Here is a 23,003-nt window from a genome sequence, read left to right as displayed (position 1 = left end):
ACTGTATAATGATACAGCATTGAGTCTTTTAATACCCATAACACATATCGAATCCTTAATCACACACTTGTACTGTATATGCTGCATTCAAAGTGTAACCAAAACTACATTTGGTTTAGTGAGGATCTACAGTATGTTAATCACTTGATGTATGGTTATCAGATATATTTTATCCCAAACTGAAGTGCATTCTAGTTTCCAGCATTCACAATTAGAAGGCACTGACATGAAATTGGGTGTCTGAGTTGTACTGTATTAAGACATTTCTTGCTTTCGTTCCTGCAATCCCTTTGTACAGGCTGGTATAAGCGGGATTTATTGTATGCCTACTTTAGATTGATTATTTTGTTTATATTTGTATTATTATTAATATTATTATTATTATTATTATTATTATTATTATTATTATTATTAAAAGTAGTAGAAATAAAAGAAAATCGAGATTTACGATTATACTGTAAATCACTTTCACGAATCAGCCCCCAAATGTAGTCTCCCATCATGTTCTCGATATACTGTTCTTGGTAGCGGCGTTCAAAGTCCAGTATATCCTGGTGGAAGCGCTCGCCTTGCTCCTCCGAGTACGCTCCCATGTTCTCCTTGAATTTATCAAGATGAGCATCAAGGATATGGACTTTGAGGGACATCCTACAGCCCATTGTGCCGTAGTTCTTCACCAGAGTCTCAACCAGCTCCACATAGTTTTTGGCCTTGTGATTGCCCAGGAAGCCCCGAACCACTGCGACAAAGCTGTTCCAAGCCGCTTTCTCCTTACTAGTGAGCTTCTTGGGGAATTCATTGCACTCCAGGATCTTCTTTATCTGTGGTCCGACGAAGACACCGGCTTTGACCTTTGCCTCAGACAGCTTAGGGAAGAAGTCTTGAAGGTACTTGAAGGCTGCCGACTCCTTATCTAGAGCTCTGACAAATTGTTTCATAAGGCCCAATTTGATGTGCAGTGGTGGCATCAGCACCTTCCAGGGGTCTACCAGTGGCTCCCACTTGACGTTGTTCCTCCCCACAGAGAACTCGGTCTGCTGTGGCCAGTCCCACCTGTGGTAGTGCGCCTTGGTATCCCTGCTGTCCCAAAGGCAAAGATAGCAGGGAAACTTGGTAAAACCGCCTTGGGAGACCCATCAGGGATGCCACCATTTTGAAGTCTCCTATCACCTCCCAGCCGTACTCATCATACTTCAAGGCGTCCAGCAAGGTCTTGATGCTGTTGTAATCCTCTTTGAGGTGCACCGAGTGAGCCAGGGGAAGAGACGGGGACTTGTTACCATTATGGAGCAGCACGGCTTTGAGGCTCCTGGATGAGCTGTCAATGAAGAGGCGCCACTCATTCTGGTTACAGGCAATTCCGATTGCCCCGAACAGACTGGTCACATTGTGGCAGAAGCAGAGCCCATCTTGACAGGTGAAGAAGCTGGAAAAAGGTTGGTGACGCTTCCTCTGATCTGCGACTTGCACACTTTCATCCAACAAGTTCCACTGCTTGAGCCTAGACGTCAAAAGCTCGGCATTGGACTTGGTGAGACCAGGATCTCTAATCAAGTTGTTGAGGTCTTTTTGGTTGGGGTAGTATGGGTTTCTCTCCTCAGCTCCACCTCTGAAATTGTCATCTGGATCTACAACGTCTTCCTCGCTCTCTGACTTGCTGCTCTCTTCTAAAGACGACTGCTCTCTCTCCGGAGGAGTGGGTACGGGGAGCTCATGGCAGTGTGGCACCGGGGCGATGGATAAAGGAAGGTCCGGATACATGATAGCAGGTGCATTCTTGCCAGTCTGACGTTTGGAAGGGTCCACCATGCAGAAGTAGCAGTTGCTTGAGTGGTCAGTGGGTTCCCGCCAAATTCTTGGGATAGCGAACTTCATGGCTCTCTTTTCCCCTCTGTACCATCCTACAAAAATACATTTATTTCACCCATGACTAATGTGTAAGAGATTCTCGCAACATTTTTCATATATGATATGTTTTTTCAATAACATTGAAAATTGTAAAACATTTTAAAATTAAAAAATTTTACAATTTTAAAAATTTTAACAAATTTTATAACATAAAATTCCGAGCAACAATTGTCCATCTTACCTTCCAGAGTTTTTTTGCAGTGCTCGCAGGTGAAATGAGGTGCCCAGGGTTTGTCTTGATCCCCGACAGGCATGCCGAAATATGCCTTGTAGGCCTCACACATCTTAGCAGATGCTTCCACGTAGTACTTTTTCGCTCTTGTCTTGATAAATTGGCCGCAGACATAGCAAAATGCGTCTGCCGGATGCTTGCAGCCTCTTGATGCCATCTCAGAAAAATGCAGATATGTATCCACTTAGGCAGCTGGAACTAAACTGAACTGGTGGGCTTAAGGCCCCTGTATTTATACTACTATTTATATTACTGGAAAGTTCTAGAAAGTTCTAGAAGTTACTCCAAGTTTACTCAGCACTGAATCTATCTGGAATGTTCTGGAAAATGGGTAAATTTCAAAATATCACTGTCCTGGTCACAAAAGCAAAGTTTGTGGGGAATAATAGCCATTTTCTATACTTTTGAAGCATAAGCAATTAGGAAATAACACTTACTACCCAGGAACAAAAAAAAAAAAATGTTATACGGTGTAATTAAACAATATCTTTTTTTTAGATATGAATATACCACTCAAGTTTAGCCCTGGTCGGTTTAGTGTCACAACACCAGAAGAAAACTACAACCGTATTCTGTACAGTGTGGTGTGCTTTATTTCATATATTATTTATTTTCAGACATGTTTGGTTAAATATTGGCTTGCATTTATTTTTGCATAAATATATATTTTGAGAGCATCAGCAATTAAGTGTCATCTCTGTAAATTGTGCATGTACAATTGATTTCAGTTTGTCTGAGTCTCTCCGTCAGGGCGATCTCTAGTGAATAAAAATAGAAATGTTAATAGATTTTTCAAAAATTACATTTTTGTAATTCATTTTCTACCTGGTGTAACAGGCAGTGTTGAGTGATCCTGCTTCTTCAGATTCTGCCCCCTGTCCTGAGATGAGATTAAAGGTCTGTAACCACTGCAGAGGAGCCTGTCTTTTTTGCATCCGGTTACACGACCACTTCTCTTGTCTTTGGGGGTTGACAAATATTTAACCTTTTGCAGCACTGCTGTAGCTATCAGACTGTACTGATTCTTTGATTGAACACATGACAATTTTCAGTGAACCATTGTAATTTTTTTTGCATGCCTAACTCCACTGGGCATTTACATTTGATGGCATTTTGAAATAGGCAAAAATTAACCAAACCACCAAAGACAATATTTACCCAAAACAAACCAAATTTGGCTGGAAAACCGTCCACCGTCATTTATTGTAATAAACTTAACTGTTACACACTGCCAACATATGTATAAAATCCATCACTAATATAGCATTTAGATTTCAAGACCACGTCACTTTAACAACTTTGCATAAAATATTTTCTAAACAAAGTTGTTAAAGCAGGTGAGTGTCAGACAAGAATCAAGCACATCCTATCGACTTAATTTGTTAAACTTAATAAATGGCCAACAAAATAATTAGGTACCGTTCTGTCCATACAATGCGTATCTATGTTAAGATTTTTTTCAGCTGCCAGCTTCATCACAGAACCAAAACCACAAAGCCCGAAACATTGCGTATCCACTTCTCAGTGTAGAAGCAGCAATATTGTTATTATAGTCTTATATCACGCAGATGTGCAAATCTTATTGAAAACCAGTGGTACAATTGTGCAATCCCAAGAGGCAAAGGGACGACATTACTTGGTCAGGTTGTCATTCTAAAATGATACACCTTTAAAAAACACACACACTTATATTCAAATTGAGAATTTACTTTTCACCCAATTGCACTAATCAATCAGAATTACACTGTGCCGCAACTTCGGGCAGACCAGTACTAGTTCTGTCAAGGCAATTCTACTTTATGGATGGACCAGTGGCTTGCATTTGGAGTAAGATTTATCTTTCACTTTTCATAAGCAGTCAATTGATGCATCGATCAGTACGTTTACATTGCACAGGTATTCAGAATATGAAGTATTTGGAATACTAGAATATTCCGAATGCTCTGTACACATGCAGGCAGAATTCTCTTGTTCCTTGCATATTCTGTGTTTACATGGTAAATGGAATATTCCTTTTATGCCATTAACGCATGTGTTCCTTGCTTCCCACAGCAAACCAAGAGTGCTGATTGTAGTAGAATAGTTTGTTGTTTATTGTAAAGAGTTGGTGGTGTGGACGTATATTTCTGTTATTTGTTTTTGTTTTTCAGACATGGAATCTGATATTTCGAGATTGTGTAGATGCTTGTGGGTTAATTCAGTGCAATGTGTTAACACAGACATGCATGTTTATGTCTTTATTAATATAACAAGGAGACAGATTGAAGATGAGCCAAGAACATCGTCAACAGAGCCTACAGTAAACAAATGTACAGTAGAATAATAACCATAGTAAATGAATAAATACAGCAACTACTGTGTATGTGTTTGAATTTCTGTTATCCGAGAGCTGTGATTGTATTAAAATAAATAAATAAATAAAAAAATAAAAGTGTGCTGTTTTTAAATGTAGATGTATATTTGTAGATCTAGCATGTATTCATATTTGTTTTCTGTATATTTTTTTTGTACTCAAATTGTAAGAGCATTTATACTGTATCTATACAGCACCCCAATAACTACTTGTGAGTGGCACTTTAGAAATTCTGAAAAATAAATAAAATAAATAAATAATATGTATGTGTTTGCTGGTATACCGAGCATCAAAATAAACTTATCACTATTAAAAAACATTTATTTTCGAAAAAAACTAAGGTATATAAGTGATGGACATTGACTAAATTTTTTTGGTTTCTTTTTAATCACTCGATCATTCATCCTTGACCATGACACGCTTGAGTGACTATGACTGAAGCATATGCACTTAATCACCGAATTAGTGAGACAGTTGATTGGACACTGGATATTAGCTGTTTAATTGCATGCTTGAATAAAAGTAGTAAAGAAAATCACAAAAAAAAAAAACAATACATCACATCTGTCAAGAGAGCAGCGCCTTCGTGCAATCGGCATGTTGGAGGCTGGACTAGGGCAGCGTACTATGGCTCGCCGTCTTGGGTGCTCACAGCCAGCAATTTCAAAACTGGCTAGACTGTATAACCGGACACGAACTGGGAGACCAAGAGGCACAACACCTGCCCAAGATCGACAGATCATTTTGCAGCATCTTTGTGATGTCAATTGTTAATCAGCACAATAAAAAGTCACTGCACCTGCTCTAAAACAGAGTTTTGTCATTTTCCGATCACATTTAGTGAATTGTATTCAAATATAAGTGATACGTTTCTTTTGATGCTCAAATATAAGTGATACGTTTCTTTTGATGCTCAGTACATATTATAATGTGATGACATACTGATAGAATTATTTTCCTTCAGTCTAGTCGTTCAAACCCGATGTCCACACCACGCTGGTGTGAAAGTGCACCCTGTGAGATTGCGCACCCCTTACATAATAAATACATTTTTCCTTTTTGTTTTGTAATTTTTGCTACTTACTAGTTATATACAGTGCTACACTTAATAAAATATTGAATACAACACCTAGTTTTTTTATACACGTATCATAAATTTTGTAATACGAGTAAAAAGTAGTGTGAATAAACACACCTACAAAGTACAGATTATTATTATTTTTATTATTTATTTCTTAGCAGATGCCCTTATCCAGGGCGACTTACAGTCGTAAACAAAAATACATTTCAAGAATCACAGTACAAGTAATAATACAATTAAGAGCAAGATAAATACAATGACTTTGGATCTAGCAAGTACAAGTATGACAAAATACGATTCAATAACGGAGCAGATAACAGTGTCAGTGATAGTTACATCAGGATATAATTAAATACAAAATACTACAGATTAAATAACACTTGACAAATTACAGTACTTTAAAGTACAGGATTAAATGCAAAAAAAATAAAAATAGGGGGCAGATAAGAGCAAGTAAAGCGCATTTGGGGAAAATGTACAATATGTGCTTGTTTCTTCTAGTTTTAAAATGTTAAACTTTAAGTTTTTTTCTATCGTCTCCCCTTACATCGCATGACGTGCACATCTTAAACGTACATGGCTGCGCTGAAGGGGTGCACTGTCTCACGGGATGCACTTTCGCGTGCTACACCGGGTCTGTGAAGGCAAATGGTGATTGTCCAGTATGTCATTCATAAGGTTGAGTAAGGAAAAAATGATAGATTCGCCCCACTTCTGTTCTTTTCTGTTCTTTTTTTTTGTTTGTTTTTTGCTTTATAGTACTGTGCTTTTTAATCTTTAAATCGATGACATGCTTGATCCACTAATCCCCTTCATGATTTTTTCAGGCATCCTTTTAAACACTTCTGCACATCTTTGTTTCTTGCCATCAAGCTGTTTTATGACTTCTAGTTATTTTAAAACCCCTACTAAAAGTGATGTCTCCTCATCAGACCAAAAGTAGCTGCGTTTTCTCGCACGTGCCGTCATGTTTACTGCTGTGAGTATAGGTTGAAGCGCATGTGTGCTGTTTACATGGCTTTATATTCCACTAGTATTCTGCATACTACTGGATATGCACACACACACACACACACACACACACCTTTTAAACATAACTAATTACATCCTTAAACAATTACCAAAGCAATGAACTCAAACTGGAGTCAACCATGACTCCAGTAACCTCTGCCGGGTCCTAATGCCCCAAGAATTGTTCTCGCACAATACTATAGTATTTATTTAACATTTCACAATATATAAACCTGACAAATTCAGTTTTGACACTAGAGCCTGATTTTCATGACGTTGCAAAGTAGTGTCGCAAGTGCAAAGGTCGTTTGGGCACAATTTAACATCCTCCCTCCCTCTGTGATGCATTTTTTTTTTTTTTAAATCTGTGGTCTTTAGTTGCATTAGTGTATTTTCATTTGCAAGTGAACTGTGACATTAGGGCCTTATCGAGCACTATATTCTGACAAAGTGAATTTTAAATACTGACATTGGATATTATTGTAATTCTGGAAACTGGTGTTGTTTTTTTAATCTTTTGCTAAATTGCACTACCGTTTACGTTTTACGCAGTTCTGTGCTTGGGTAACATTTTGATTTCATTTTGCTGTTTGGTCATTTAATAGGGAATTTTACATACTGATACAATACATACTGGATTTAAAAGTATGTACTGTATTACAGTCCAGGTGTCCACAGTCGTCTCTTTTGGCAAGTGATATTTTCGTATCATTCTTAATTAAAATACTTATTCTGTTGAAAATATAGTACTGTACTATATACTATATACTGGACCAACTAAAGTACATCTAAATGGAAGCCTACTTATTTTAAAACACAGTCCTTTCAGCTATATTTTTGACATTGTATCTTTTTGTGTTTCCTGAAAAAACGGAGAAGGGCTGGAACGGGCCAAAATGAAATAATCTGATATGCATCACACTCGTTTAACTGGTCAGCATTTTATAGGGTCGGATATGTGAGTGCTGACTAATGTATAAATTGCGTGAAGGTATTGGACATATAATTTATGAAGTGAACTAACAATTAAAAATAAAGACATATTGTAATTAACTTTTAGTTCCCTTGTTGTTTGCAGACATTATTTTAATTTTACAGATGCTACTTTGCTTTGACTTGGGTGTTGCAGGTTGAGAAGGGTTTACCCAGCAAACAGAACTCATGCGATAAACTAGTCAAGGGTACTGTTAGTCAACAGAAAATCAACATAATAGTTATTCTTAATTTTGTCAATTTGTAGTAAATTAAACAATCCACCCCAACTGACATGCACACATGTATAATCATTGTGCATATGGGCTACTCTGCATGACTATGAGACTGGGCACTTCATTACACACACTACTTATGTATTCACAACAATAATCAAACAATTATATACACTAATTACATTTGAGGGAGTCTGTTTTCATTTTCATTTTACAAGGAGGGGGCAGTTCTTAATCGTTGACAAAATTTGACCTCCACACACACACGCACACACACGCACACGCACATGCACACACACACACAATTCTACGGATTATTGACACCTACAAGCATTTTATTCCCTAATAGTAGTTTAAGTACTTGGAAGTCTGATTGGATTTTTTTTTTTTGTGTCCAACATTGACTCCCATGACTGTATTGATTTCCACCCATGAGGCAGCATTTCATTGCAGGGGTCAGATTTTTTAGAACAAGATACCAGCCTCACTTAGGACCTTCTGCCAAATTCAGCTCTATAAAATATCAATCCTTTATTCACTGTTATAACTTTTATTTATCTGCCAATGTATCCTTAAGTAAGAATGTTTATGTAAATTGAGAACTTTCTCCATCATGTTACAGTTTACATCTCTGTGGGCACTGGTCTGATGAAGATATAATTATCTCCTATCTAAATCTAAATATTTTTATTTTTGTACTTGAAGATGTCTGACTAAATCTGACCATTATCGTCTACCATTATTATACGACACTGAACAGGTCAACTGTAAGTGCAGTATACATGTGTAAGAGAGAATTGCCCATGTCATGGTGGTCAGGTCTACCCTTACATTGGTCACTGATCACATGGGGCAGCCAGATCAGTTTAGCACAAAAGGACCCCAACAGGGTTACTAATTAAAAAGGTCCTCAGAAGGGAAGAGGGCTCCCCAATTTTGCCTGAAATAATTTGTATCTCCAAAACACTTTACATTTACTTTGAAACACAATAAAGTTACTGCAGCATCAAAATACATTTTAAATAAAGACAAATAAAGAGTCTACGTTTAACTGCTTACACATGAAATAGTTTTGCAGATGTGATCTTTTAATCATAGATGACTTAACTCCTCATTGTGCATCAATATGCACTACTTTATATGAGTAATCGTTTTTACAGTACTGTACATACAGTTGGCAAGTCTGTACAGGCAATCTTTTTTTTTTTTTAAATAAACCTTTGACAGATACATTTTGTGTAGCTGTTCTCCAATATCCTATATTGCATTACATAGAATGCAGCAGGATAATTTAATTCTGATATCTAATAAGCTTGTACTAACCATGAACATGTGTTCATTATACTATGATGTTCTTTTGCTGTGCACCAGTCGGTCTAAATCCATTTCTTTAGTTCTTGATTGGTAGTGCCACTGTATGGCAGCAGTTATTTATAGCATCTACTGCAGTGTTACAGGTGTGGTGATAATATTAATGAACTATTCCAGGAGTGTCATTAAAATGTAGATTACACATGCATTTTTTGCCCTACTTTTCTGAAAAGCTTTTAAAAAGGGCACTTTCTCCAAGTCCTTGAATAGACAGTATGGTGTCAGCATTGTGTTATAATAAACTCTGCTATTGTAAGGGTTCTACTTTGCGTTAGATGTTAAAACCAAGGTCCCAACTACATAAAAAAAAATATTCCATGGAATATTTTGAAGAAGAGCAGGGATCTAACTACTGTGAGAGACAAAGTGAAGACCTTGTATCTTGTAAACGATTTAAGGAACTCTTGGGCTGGCACAATTACATAAAACTGGCACACAAAGGGTCCTGTTTTAATTATCTAAATGACAGTGACATTTATGATAAATGTAATTACAATTTATTAAATAATCCATAGGAACTTGAATATTACTGGTGCACCCTATAACTTTAAATGTTATTTGTACTATCTACAGTTTTATTTAAACCATATATATATATATATATATATATATATATATATATATATATATATATATATATATATATATATATTATAATTACAGGAAAAAGTTACAAGAAATAGCGGAGGGTTTCAAATGATTGGCCAATATCTTTTGGTATGCTATGGAATCCATTTTACCATGTACTGGAACTAAATTTCCTGTGCCATTAGAGGAAAAACAGCCCCATAGAATAATATTACCACCGCCATGCTTGACAGTAGGTATGGTGTTCTTTTCTTTGTACGCCTCACCAGACTTTCTCCAAATGTAACAACTATCAGCATGACCAAATAGCTTGATTTTTGTTTCATCACTCCACAGAACCTTTGACAATAACTCATATCCATCATTCAAATGCAATTTTGCAAACTTTAAGCGATTGTCCGTGTGGCTTTTTCCTTGGCCTGAGACCATTGAGACCGTCACCATGCAATACTCGACCTGTGGTTGAAATGGAAACCCCAGTCCCACTTGCAGCCAATTCACTTTGAATATCTTTGGCAGTCAATCTCGGATTGTTATTAACCTTCCTCACAATTCTTCTACTTGTTCTTGGTGAAAGAACCTTCTTTCTTCCTGTGTCAGGCTGGCTTGTGGGGTGACATCAGAAAGAAGTACACAGACAAAACAGGTATTGCGGGGTAAAACTGCACTGAATTAACAAAAAAAATAATAATAACCTTCTCAAATACAAAATAAAAGGCACAAGGGACAAAGTAAAGGTCTCCACAAAATATAAATAAAAAATAAACACAAGTACCTTTGTGGACAAAGGTCAGAATAAATATTATTTGACTTTGAACAATTATGATTCCTATAATCTTGGCTTAATTAATTTAAATTTTTTAATTTAATTTTTTTTGGCACCATATAATAGTATATATATATATATATATATATATATTACAGAGAATTAGGGTGGTCATGGGCTGCGTTCTAAAAAAAAAATTTATTTGGCTGACTCCCGAAGTCTTTTTACAAGTGCTTCAATTTGTGAGTTCTGTATTTTGGCTGGTGCAGATGCCAGCCAAACTGCATAACTCTAATCCAAGACGTGACCCCGGTGCAAGCTGTCAGACTGAAAGGAATTACAACCATACCTCACATAGTTGCTGTCTTCTCTCTCCCTCTCATGCTTCTCCGCCAGGGAAAAATAAAATGCTCACCAGAGATTATAAAATACTGCATGGGGTAGTGTGTGATAAATGACAACGTAATGCCCATCCTCATTAATATGGTTGAAATGAGTTATGACAAATCATAAAGATTTTAAAAGTATGTAATTAACATTTACTATACACACAGCTAAACATTCTCAAGTATGACCAGTAGGCAATATCACTCAAAAGCTTGACCATCTCCAGACCAGCTTCCCCAGCTTTACACCAGCAGCCACCAACTTGTTTCACCAGCATGACCATCTAAAACGCAGATTCACCAGCAGTAGACCTGCTCATTAACCAACTTGACCATCTCCAAACCAACTTGACCAGCAACAACCAGCTTGAGTTCCAAGCTGGTCAGTGCTGGAATTTCCAGTAGGGCAATCACATTAATAGAATTCAAATGCATATTCATGAGTGTCAGAACACAGCTAAACAGGCTATATTGACTGGTCAACAGAAAAGCTTGAGCTGCAACCCTCTGAACTACACATTGGTTATGATGTGCTTACAAGGCATGCAGCTAAACTCTGTCTTGCTGAGTTGTAATTTTATAATTAATGTTATTGTATTTCTTGCTCTTATTGTATTACTTGTATTGTAACACTTGAAATGTATTTGCTTACGATTGTAAGTCGCCCTGGATAAGGGCGTCTGCTAAGAAATAAATAATAATAATAATAATAATGTCACACAACTTTGTGTACGCAAGCACTCTTGTTTTCTCGGTATTTGAATAATGACATCACTGTTAAAATTCAAATTTGATAGATTAGGATTTAAAGACAAGTATAGGCTACAACAAATATTCTGGCATTGCTACATTTCTTATTTTCTTTTATATTGAATTTGAATGTTGCAAAGAAAAAGCTACTTATTTGCACTGTACAAAACCACACAGGTCCTGCAAATTTAGAACTTCAGGTACCCAACATTCTATAATATTATCTTATTCAGAAAAAGGGGGGTTGTGCACAGGCGAGTGCCTCTGTGATTTTTCATGGCTGGCTACGGACCTGTTAATCAAATACCATCCCCCACAGCTGCACGTCCAGCAAAAGCCAAACACCAGCAGTGATCTTTATAATACAAATCGGCCTTTGAATGACAGCTCATGCAGCTTTCATCTAAATATTTTTCCTTGCCACAATGTTTGTCAGCACAATCAATGAAAGCATAATTCTTACATGCATCACGCATGCAAACAACTCAGTGGCTGCAAATGCAGAATAATTCACAAATACTATCATACATTTGAACAACTGCTAGCTGAGAATACATTTGTAGCAGGGAAGCATGATAATAGAATTATCAGTAATCTCAGACAATCTGAAAGCACACACTAGTATTTTTTTTCCAGGCTTCATTCATTTATTCCACAGTTGTCCCTTGTAAGGGTTTAGCTCCCAGTTGACCCAGTGAGGTAAAAACTGAGACCAATCCTTATTTTATAATGAAAAAGTTATAATAGTGCCTTTTTAATGCAATCTTTCTTATTAGGGCTATTTATTGCAGGTTTTCTAGTGTATACATTTGTAAAGCTTGACTTGAATGTTCACTTCCATGTGTGCTTCCTTTCAAATCAGGAAGTCTCCCCACCTTTCTATCTTGTATTTTTCACACACCTAATTTTTTTTATTTATTTATTTTTCTAAATTTAGTCGTTACCAATTATTTTTTATTATTTTCTCCCAATTTGGAATGGTCAATTATTTTATTATGCTCAGCTCACCGCTACCACCCCTGCGCTGACTTAGGAGGGCGAAGACGAACACACGCTGTCCTCCGAAGCGTGTGCCGTCAGCCGACCGTTTTTTTTCACACTGCGGACTCACCATGCAGCCACCCAAGAGCTACAGCGTCGGAGGACAACGCAGCTCTCGGGCAGCTTACAGGCAAGCCTGCAGGCGCCCGGCTAGACTACAGGGGTTGCTGGTGTGCGGTGAGCCGAGGACACCCTGGCTGACCTAACCCTCCCTCGCCCCGGGCAGCGGTCGGCCAATTGAGCGCCGCCCCCTGGAAGCTCCCGTCCTCGGTCGGCAAAGGTATAGCCTGGACTCGAACTTGCGACGTCCAGACTATAGGGCGCATCCTGCACTCTACGCGAGTGCTTTTACTGGATGCGCCACTTGGGAGCCCCCTACACCTCATTTTATTGAATTAAATAATGTTAAAGAGGCAGTATCGCATGCATATGATATAACAGTACACTGTACCTGGAATATGTATTGTATTGTTGTGCTGTTTCCTATCTTCTCTTCAAATAACATTCAGTACTTTTTCGGCATTATGAACTGCTTCATAATCCATTAGTATGAATGTAAGCTTTGTTCAGCGTGTGTGTCCAGGTGCTGGGCAACAGATGATGTGGGCCATTGACTGAGGGGAAGTAGAATGCTGAGGGCGGAAGATCTGTCTCCTCACTGTTTGAAAACACCTGTGGCGTAGTAATTTACAGGGACTGCTTGGGATCTGATCTGGTGTTTTTTTTTTAATTTTAAGGTAACCTTTGTTTTGTTTTGCATGGTTAAGTGTGCTATATTAAATCCTGCTAATGTTAAAGAAGCTAGGTTTTTTCCCCTTTTGGGACCTATGAAGGCTAAACTATGATACTGGATCTTTAATAAATGGCTAAAAAATATATATATATATACAGTATATATGGTCATAGAGCGGACATATTAAGATCCAACACTGTTTAGAACATGAAAATAGACCCTAACGTGTTACAAAGGACTCATTTACAACAAATAATACATCATGAGATCGATTATGAAGTTTAACAGAGTGGTTTCAATAAAAATCTTTTTTTTGCCTGTAATCACCAATCCTAATTAAGATACTCCTTTTATCCATGTGATTATTTAAAAACCTGGCTACCAGAATATTCCTAGGCAGATCTGCACGTCTCCTGCTGCATATTAGCTGGACTGATTTATTATTAGACCCAAGATCCTGGACACAAAAGTAAGGTAACAAAAAATAACCACACATAAATGGAAGGTTTAATTAGGATAGGCCACCTCAGGTTATTATGAGATGATTTTAATTGAAATCGCTTTGTCATGATGCTATAATCACATGAGAAAATTACATACTGTAGCGGTGCTGCTAATCTGTTGTGCAATCAGTAAGATCATGTAGAAAACACACCCCTTTGGACCACCCACAGTGCAGAACTCCCTAGGGTGCAATCAAAGATGTATCAAAGAGAGGAAAGATAGAACAGACTTATTAAAGACATATGAGTTTTTCCTTCCTCTCTAGTAGAAAGCAAATCTGAAACGGGAAGTTTTAATGGGTAATTCAAATGTTTGTAGATAATTCCAGAGTATGGTATGTTTTTTACCTGTTTTTTGTCCGAGATACCAAACAGATGAATTGCTTTCTTGTATTGTTAATTGGCATTTGTCCTTAATAGTTCAATTACTTTCCTTTGGGACCACAGATAATACAAGACAGTGATCTCAGGGTCTGACCAGTTTTTAGCAGCTGCCACATTTCTTAAAAAGTAATGAAATGGCAGGAAAGCAAATCTGAAAACCATTTTATTTGGCTTTATTATTGATGAAATCTAAGAACAATTAAATGGCTAGTACAGTTACAGTGTATGAAAACAATTAAGTGTTTATACTTCTATAAGCGTGATAGCTTTACCTATAAAAAGTTGATGGAACTTCATGTAACAGGGCGGAGGCTGGGCACAAAGCAGTGGCCCTGCAGGTCGCAAGTGTCTTAACCACTATACAAAAGAGTCAGGCTCCTATGCATTCATGGTTTTAGAGATTTTAACCTCATCTCACCAACAGGGGACAGAATCCGTAAGGGCAGTGTGTTGCACAACACTGCCCGTTACACTAACATTTGCCAATTCAGTACGGAGACATTTATTAAAACATTCAGCAGCACTTGAATAAGTGTCATAATGGCTTGATCTTGATGACATAATTAAGAAACTGTACCAGTGTCAAAATGACATTTCAACCTGTTTACATGCTCTTTGGACAAGCATGTAGCATCTACAGTAGCATTCTGAAGGACATGTATGCCTTGAAACAAATTGTTAAAAGATTTACAATTCTTAACAACACAGCAGTTATAGCTGTACTTTGGCTCCATACAGTAAGTTTAATTTATTTTAAATTTCTAATGTTGACTTAAATTTATCATAGACTTGTAATAGGTTCTAGATTATCTTTTATGCTTACATTGCATGTTGTTCCTATAGAGAACACACTATACAAACAGAACAAACAGAATAACAGCAACCAAACACACACAAACCTATACTGTGTGGCCACTATTAAAACTTGTACCTAATAGGGTAATTGGCTCAGGACACTTGCTCACAACCTTCACATAGACGCCACAGTATTTCCTTAGTCCAGTAAGAAGGTATTTAAGTAAATACAGTATATTGTTTGAATTTCATTGAGCCAACCACCCCAACCCACCTCTTTTTTATGTTTAAAGCTGGTTTGTATGTTATCAGCAGTTTGCTTGTTTTAAATTAGTGGGCTTTTAGTCTCTAGTGGAGTCCAAAATATGCTAGCAACTACAGTCTGCCAGCAAAATATCACAGCTACAGGTGGGCTAATATAATAGATCAAGAGAGACTATTTTATACAATATTTCCAACATGCTATAACATAGCAATGGAGAAAAATGCTGAGACGATTAGAAGATACATCCACAAAACTGGAGTGTCACAGCTGTGTCAGCGTTATGCTAATCAGTCTGTGAAACGATGAAACGCAAGAGGTTAACCTTTCAAAATAACATAGCTTTCGATTTTTTAAAAAAAAGTGTTCTGTAGTTTCTATGGACACTGACAGTATTTGATTAATGTAAGTTTCACTCAAGATCCATTTTAGTTGCTTTCATCTTAGACTGATTTAACAGTATATTCTTCTATGAGGTGGAAGTGAAGGTGAAGGGAATTGTTAGTAAGCTTCAGTAAGAATACTGTATTAGTTGATGATAATTCAATGTTTGTAGACTATTGTTTAGAAAAGGCAAAACAAAAACAAAATACATTAATAAATACATAAATATTGCTGATATTGGTATGGAAACCCATGACCTATCTATGAATACCACAAGTGATATCTAGCCAAAGGCCTTTTGTTTAAATACTGTCCTTAGCTGATTTGTATTTAGTTGAAAATGTGTACACATGTAACTGGCAGTCATTATTGGGTTTGATTTGAGTTCTTTCTTAACGTAGGCGTAGGCTTGTTTAATGCAACAGTAACATCTTTATATAATGTACTGTAAGTCTGTTTTCAACACCACATAATAGACAGGGATGAAGATTCTAATAAAAAATATATATATATATATATATGAATGTGAAGGTGTTTTTTTTTCTGCTGCCAAGGTATTCTGCTCTGAAGAATGTGAAGGACACTGAAAGAGGTGCAAATACTAGATACTGAGAAACCATTAAAAAGAAAAGTAAGTGTTGTGCTTTATAGGCTTAGCACGTAACTTTTAGGATCAATGTGCCATCAGTCGTTGCCAATAATATTTGAAACTTTTAAAAATATTTGTGCATATATTTCGATATTTTACACACCTTTATCTTGACTGTGGCCTGTTCATTTGACAATGGTTTTTCCAAATAAATGAAAATGCATTTAAGAGACAGGTCAATGGCAAAGTTTATGGGCTAGAAAGACTTTAGCTCAGAGCTAAGCTTATATCCTGACATTTAAGGCCCAGACATGGAAAAAGCATGGACATTTCCTGGTAGTCTTTAGAGCCTTACTCACTATGTCTCCTTCAAATCATGTGATTATGTAACTCCCATAATTTTCTAAAACAATAAAAAACCGCAGAACATTCATAGGGCAGGCTGAAAACAATAGTTCTATTAAGAATTATTTAAAACAGATAGAATTGTGTTTTTTTTTTTTTTTTTTTATAACCAAGAATTTGAAATTCATAACAAATATTATGGCGTTTGACTGCATTCAGTTTATCCAAGGTTTGTATATTATTGTTAGCTAGACGGTTTGTGTGAAGAATGCAGATTGATTGCCTTTTAATTTCTGTAGCTGTATTCTTTTTGCAAGACATGTTTATACTGTAACTTAGTACAGATCTGGATTGTGGTAGCTTACAATGTGGCTTCCCAGTGGAGTTTGGCCCTTCTCAAGTTAACTTGCTTCTTGATTTACTGGAAATCATGTGATGTCATGTGATCAGTCCACATCTTGGCAACCCCTCTGGAGCACTGAAGACCTGTGTTGAGAAAAGAGCAAAATAATCATGACTCCAAAAGCACAGAACACTGACTGCATCACATGAGAAACCCCAGAGGGAGGACACTCAGCTAAACAGTTTAATATCAAACCAATATTATTCCAAATGGAATATAATTCATACAGGTATGCATTTCAAAGCATCCAGAAAAACTTTGTTGTAATTTTTTTCTTTGCAATGTTTTGTGATTAGTTCTATCTTAATGTAGATTTAAAAATACATTTAAAGGGACACTTTTTAAAAATGTTTCTTTATACCATTTTCACAAACAATACCCTTTTACTCCTGGAGTAATTCATTATGTCTCAATTCTGTCTCACTTACTCTAGGGCAGGATTACTTCATTTGGAAATTAGGTCATTTTGCTCTAAAGTGAGGACGACTAGCATTCGGTGTATTTTAAAAACCGTTGTTAAAGCCTAATATTAAATTGACAATTTATTAAAAGCGCATAACAATCAGCAGCTTACATAATCAAGTTACAGTACAATTTATATAATATAAATATCCTATATTCAAATTCAGATATATCTTGAATAAATTAATGATTGCATAATTGATTATGTTTCAAGTAAGCTTTAAGTTTATTTCAAAATATTTTTAAAAAAACCCTTAATCATAATTTCTGAAGGAAGTGAGCTCCAGAATAAAGTACCTCTATTTTGGCAAATGCTGTTCTACACCTTTCCACTTTACAATTCCCACATTCTTGACATAATTTGTTTACATGTAATATACATAGTTAAGCTCCTAATATATCATCACTTGCCATCTTGACATGATTAGGTGCACATTCCAAGATTGATTTTATAACTGCCTTAATTGTATATTAAAATTTGAATTACATTTTTTATTCTTGGAATAGAAAAATCATTGTGCTAATATATTCTTAAGTGTCTGTCTTAAAAAAAAAAAAGCAGCACCCAGTATATACATCAACGCATTTGCAAGTAGCTTCAGATGTGGCAAGCATATTGGCTCCCCGCACTTGAAAGACTTATGTAAATGACTGGTCTTGGTGTGGGAGCCAAATCCTTTTTCTGAATATTTCTGCTTCCCCATGGGAGACAGTACTGCTTAAAGTGTTGTTTATACATAGTTTTCCTGTCTTTTTTAAGGTTGGTTATAAAACACCATGACAACCAGTCATAATCAATATATAGTTTGCCTGCGCGTATGGAGGAGCGAGACTTTTTGACTTAACTTTTTGGGAGAGAGAACTCCGCCATTAAAACCAGCCCTGGTGTCCTGGCTTTTCTACACAGCCATTGGAAACCCAGCACACAGTCGCTACATTGTCAGAAGTGGAGGCGAGGCAGGTACCCCAACATGCACTTGGCAGCTGGCAGGGGAGATTGTAGAAATGCACAACAAAGCAAATTCGCCCAGCATCGATTTTGAAGTGTTGGACGAAACTAGACTCGCCCGGGCTAGCCCCCGAAATTCAGTGAAAACTGTTGAAAAAACGGGTTTCGCCATCTTTTTCATTTCTGGCCCAATCTAGATTCACCTGTTTGGACGTGGGCGAGTGCCAAAAAAAATTTGCCCAGAAGCTCTTAGCGAAACTAGACTGGCCCGGGCAAAACTAGACTCGCCAGTCCACCGGGTTTCACCCTTAACATATACATACAAAATAACAGATACAATGCAATTATGGTTTGAATGAAAATGATAAAATATTGCCAAAAATAAAAAATATTACATCAAACACTGGTAATGTAGAGGCTTAACATTTAATGTGCCTTTGTTTCATTTAGAATTGATTATTATGCACTTTTGTGTCTGGTGTCCCAAAGCGTGTGGTATCCCGCTTGCAGCTTGTTCAGAATACCGCTGCTAGAATTCTGAATAAAACCAGGAAAAGTGAACATATTACTCCAGTTTTGTCGTCTACACTGGCTCCCTGTGCAGTATATAATTGATTTTAAGATTTAGCTGTTAACTTACAAGGTCCTGAATGGATTAGCACCTAGTTACTGACCCTGTATCTTCCAAACCGCACTCTGAGATCACAAGATGCAGGGCTGCTGGTTATTCCTAGGATCAACAAAATGTATTATGCTTTTTTTCTGCTATGTACTATGTGATACTTTTGTATAAAAAGCTCTATATAAATGCAATATATATATATATATATATACACACACACAGTATATACAGTATCCACCACTTACACCATCCAGGGTTATTGCGGGCAGTCGTTTATATGGCAAGTAGCGTTTGCCATTCCCATTGATTTCAATAACAAAGGCATCGTTTATTTTTTCACGTACAATACAAAAAATACAAGCCCAATTGGGCGTGAAGACGACCAATCTGGCAACCCTGATTGTAACCTGAGCGTGTGGTGCTGTCTGTGTCTCCCCTGTTTGTCTGTGTCGATTGGTCCTGTTGTGCGGCTGAGGACCAATGGGATGTGTGTAAGCTCCGGCGCCCGATTTGCATAAGGGGCCGAACTACGTTATAAAAGGGTGCTGCGTCACCAATTATGTGTTGTTGATGTTCTGAAAGCTGGTTGCTGTATTTAAATCCTGTATTGTTTCCTGTGTTGCTGACTGAGCTGTGGACTCGGGACTGTGTGCTGTGAGAGTGTCCAGTGGTGATGTAACAAAGCGGTTGGCTCTGGTTTGGGTGCTCGTGAGAGTGTCCAGCAGCATGTGTCTGATTTGGGTGCTCACGAGAGTGTCCAGCAGCGTGTGTCTGGTGTGGGTGCTTGAGAGAGTGTCCAGCAGAGTGTGTCTGGTTTGGGTGCTCGAGAGAGTGTCCAGCAGCGTGTGTCTGGTTTGGGTGCTCGTGAGTCTCCGCCAGTGGGGTGTGCTTAAATAAAAAGGATTTGAAGAACAGGAACCAAGTGTGTCGTCTCCTTCCTTTCTGCCTGCCTGTGAAATGCTGCACTATTTTTAATTATAGCGATCACATTTTTAGTAATTGGAATGACTTGTTGTTTTTAACTTATTTATAATATATGTGAATAGAGAGGAGGCTTTTATTTTATGTTTGGAATACATTACATATATAGATATAACAGGTATAAACTAACTGAGAAAAAAATTACTGCATTGTTTGCAAAAGAAAATGCACTATTCTTGATCTGTTTATTATTTAAGGAGCTGGGAGTGCATTATCTAAAGTTTTTGAATCTGAGGTGGAGGCCCAGCTCTAACAGAATACTGACTGAATCACCCCCCCACTGAACCCAATCCAGTCTGCAGGAGTGACCATTGATCGGGCTCCCTGCTGGGGAAATAAGATTGAGAGGACTCAGAGCTATTTAGTCTGTCGGCTCGGACCCGGTGGCAGAAGGGCACCCCCTGCTGGGGAAAGCGTAATTGATTATACTAAATTTGGGTGGCGGGAGACTGGAGCCACGTCCTTCACCGAAGATCCAGCCAGGGCAAGTTCATATCTAGCTGTGATTTGTTTTTTATTGTTGCCTTTTTATAGCTCTCTTGATTATTTATTCTCCAACATCTGGATTACTGCTTTTATTGAACCTAGTCTGCCAAAATAAAAAACCCAAATGATTATACTTACCTACATCCTCCTTGGTGTGGGTTGAGGGCTGGTTGTTGTTCCCCTCTGTTGATGCCTTGAACCTGTGTGCTATAATAGGAATAAATTATAATTTAGATAGAATATCTTATTTTCTTTAAACGTAATTGGCGTAGTCTGTCTATATTCTTTATACGGGGTATTTGAAGTAAGTTATTTCCCCGTTGACACCCTCGCGGGTGACATACTGTGGCAATGTTTCCCCCGCCACTGTGTGGACTTTTGTGTTTTATGTCGCATGTAGTGTGTTTAATGTTGGTGTATTGTAGTTGCTGCACGGGATATAAATGGGTGTGTGTAGCACGAGTTATTTAAAATGTATAATTGTATTTAGGCACGGGGATTGCACTTCACTTCACGTGCATTTAAAGTATGTAATATGTGAGCATGGGGTTGCACAGAATTACTTCACGTGCTGGGACTCAAGTGAATAATTAATTTGTAATTGAATCCCTGCACAACAGTATATATGGATGCACGTTTTACTCACTTGGGGTTGTGTGTTCGTGCATGGAGAACTGGTGAGAGAGAAAGTAGAATAATGTAAAATAACAATTGCTATTGTGTGCTGGTAAGACCAGCACAATACTTGTTTGTTTATTTTTACTCACCGTGTTTGTTTGTCTGTTCGTCCACAGTTTCAGTGTTAATCCGTTTTGTCTATTTATTTTGGCCTCAAGTGCCGTGTCCTGTTTTCTGTTTTGTTCAACCTTTTATTTTCTGTGTGTTATTAAAACACTGAGTGCCCAGTGTCTCAGATTCACTCACCACTAATGTCTGTCTGTGTACTCCTTTCTGGTCTGACGTCATCATGAAAGCCAGCCTGTCACACATACATATTGTAGTGTTCTCTGTCTTGCATTATTGTAATGTTTTGGGGTCCTAACCTGCTGCCGTTAAGTGTGCATCATGAGCAATCGGTAGATGATGTGGCAGATGTTGGCTGCCTTTTAGCCCCAAAGGAAAAAAATGTTTGGTCAAACAAATAAGAATGAAAATATATAATTAACTATTTGCATGCATTCTTAGTAAAGAAGGAAAGCAAGAATGAGAGAGAGATCAAATTAAACATCCAACAGCCTGACTCGTCCTTAGCCATATGTACAGTCATATACTATAGTATTTAACCAGCCAATGAGGAAACGCTGTCTTGCAGTTGCCAAGTGAAACCAAAAATCAACTTAATCTTGAATATCTGGAACCCTGAAACCATGTAATACTGAATTTTAAACATAATATAATATTTTTTCCTTGAGAAAAATCCTCAGAACGTTATCAGAAAATATAGAACCAAGAAGTATAGTATCTGTATGGCAGTGTATCTTGAGGCATCCATGAGTTTGTCAAAAGGTCTCTGTTAGATTCTTCTGGGGTTTTAAAGAGGATGTCAGGAAATTCCCATAGTATTTTATGGGTTTGTCAAAAAGATCCTCATGAGTCTGCCAGCAGATTCTAATTAATATGTCATACGATTCCATTGGAACCCTCAGAGGGTCCCCTATGAGGCCGTGATGGGGTTCCTTGTCATGATATTTTAATGAAGTGTTACTATGATGTACTTTAGTGAATTTTAAAGCACATATGATTGATCATGCTATTCTAAATTTAAAAAAAAATTACACTTCACAACGGTTCATTGAAGCTGACACATGATGAATGAATTAAATCTGATACCATGATTATTGCCATTAAACACATAATTCAGGTTTAATTGCAGCAGTAATTGATAATATAGGTTCTTTAAAGTACTGTAGCTTCAAAAATGACATTTTAATGTTTGGTTTTCCCATTTTTAGATATTTGCAGTTGTTCTGAGTGTCTGATTGCCTTTTATTATTATTATTTATTTCTTAGCCTTGGCTAAAAACTGAGTTTTATTAAGCTTTTATTGTATGATTTCAAGTTTCTCTTGGAGTTCCTCCTTCCGATAAGTGACACAGGAGTCTCCATGACTACCAGTAGCATCCCTTTAGTTTGCTCAAAACTGTATTACCTTATGGAGGTGTAAACCAAGGGCCTTTAACCACTGCGGAAGTGGTATATAAGGTTATCGGGACCACACGGGCCGAAGTACCGCTTATAAGACGGCTACCTGTCATTTGGGGGAAGAAAAATAATTAAAATAATGAAAACACATTTTAAATTAAGACAAAACCAGAAACTATTAATGTGTATACAGCCGTAGTGTAATATAGTCCCAGATTTAATTTAATGTAATTTGTTGTTCACTTATTAAAGATAAATTGCACATGAC

This window comes from Acipenser ruthenus, chromosome 2, assembly GCF_902713425.1.
Source record: "Acipenser ruthenus chromosome 2, fAciRut3.2 maternal haplotype, whole genome shotgun sequence".
Taxonomy (NCBI): domain Eukaryota; kingdom Metazoa; phylum Chordata; class Actinopteri; order Acipenseriformes; family Acipenseridae; genus Acipenser; species Acipenser ruthenus.
This window is presented reverse-complemented; position numbering follows the sequence as displayed.